Below are 1,652 nucleotides of genomic sequence, written 5' to 3'. Positions count from 1 at the left end.
GTTTAATAATTCTTTTTATTCTTAACTATAAGATAATATTTTTAAGTTATTTTAAAAGATATAAAATCTATCTAAATTTAACTCTAAAGTAAGTTGCTAATTTTATATTAATTAGTAAGATAAAGTAACTTTCTTAACATTCTTTAATACTATTTTTAGCTAAAGTATAAACCCTTCTTACTAAATATTTTATATATCTTTAATAGCTAACTACTTTATTTTTATTAGATATTATCCTTTTATAATACTATTTAATAAGACTTTAAAAGCTTTTTAAAGATAGATAAAGTCTTTGAAAGATTATTTAGCTTTTTACTTTTTTAAAAAATTAGAAAGTGAAAAGTGATTATAGCTAGATTTAAACTAACGACTCTATACTTTGTAAGGTAAAGTATAGGTACTAAGGAGGTTAACTTATAGTATTGTCAATTATGTTATATAGTTAAGTTCTTTAATATATTAAAATATTTAATATTAAGTAGCTAAAGTTTATAAAAGAAATAAAAAGATATATAAAGTATAATAATATTATTCTTTTTATAATATTCTTTAAAATCTATTAAATAATAGCTTTTATAATTATTAAAAATAAAAAGATAATATTTACTTTTTATATATATTTTAATATTTATTTGATCAGATTTAGCTTAAATTACTCTATCTAATATACTATAAGATATATAATAAGATATAATACTATTGTCTCTCTTTATAGTAACCAATTTAACATAGTAAAATGTTCTTAATCAATAGTCTTCTTTCTAATGCTTACTTATAGGCTTTTCTGACAGAATCAACTTTCATGACAAAAAGCCTCAAGGTCCTTAACAGTTGTAAAGAGACTATAATAATAATGATAGCAATATATAGGTACTTTAGCAATTATAAAGAAGCTACCATATACTGACAAAGCCTTAAGCTCTCATAGCTACCACCTTTATGATAATAAGCTTTAAAGTTTTATAGCCTTAAGAGCCTTGACTATACTATATAGTATTGCCTCTGACGATACTAAGCGTTCAGTCATAGCCTTAATCTCCTTGACAGCTACTATATCCTTAGCGATAAGCCTATACGCTCACCTTGAAAGTTAGCATAGACAGTATCTAAAGCCGTCAACCACCTATATAGAAGCTATATTATATTAGCAGTCTAATCTGTATATACTATAATGCTAAAAAGCGATACCAACTTAAAGTAGTTATAAACCTTATTTACCTTATAACTCTAGTTAAGTATGATAGCTTTAACTATAGTTTTTATAAACTCTATCATACTTTAACTAGGAAAAATTCTTAGGCTTAGCTATTAAGTCATCTTATACTAACTGTCGAAGATAATCTTTTATTTATATATATAAAAGACGATAGTGCCTATATAAAGGTCTTATTATCTATATATTTCATTCGACTCTCTTTAGTAAAACTTTATATTATTATCGTCAACATTCGAATCATATCTCTTACATCAGCCTTTATAACTAAAGAGACTATCATACTCTTACTATCACTATATCTACAAACTTTACTATCATAAACACTAGAGACATTTATAAAGACTTAAAAGACTATAGCTACTACTAAGGTTTTCCAATCATTCCTATTGTCACGGGTTGCGAACCCTACATAATGGCTTCAGCACCTTTCAGCCTT

This window comes from Phaeoacremonium minimum, assembly GCF_000392275.1.
Source record: "Phaeoacremonium minimum UCRPA7 unplaced genomic scaffold PA7_03_scaffold_623, whole genome shotgun sequence".
NCBI lineage: Eukaryota > Fungi > Ascomycota > Sordariomycetes > Togniniales > Togniniaceae > Phaeoacremonium > Phaeoacremonium minimum.
The sequence above is the reverse complement of the archived record's forward strand: the minus strand, read 5'-3'. Positions refer to the sequence as shown.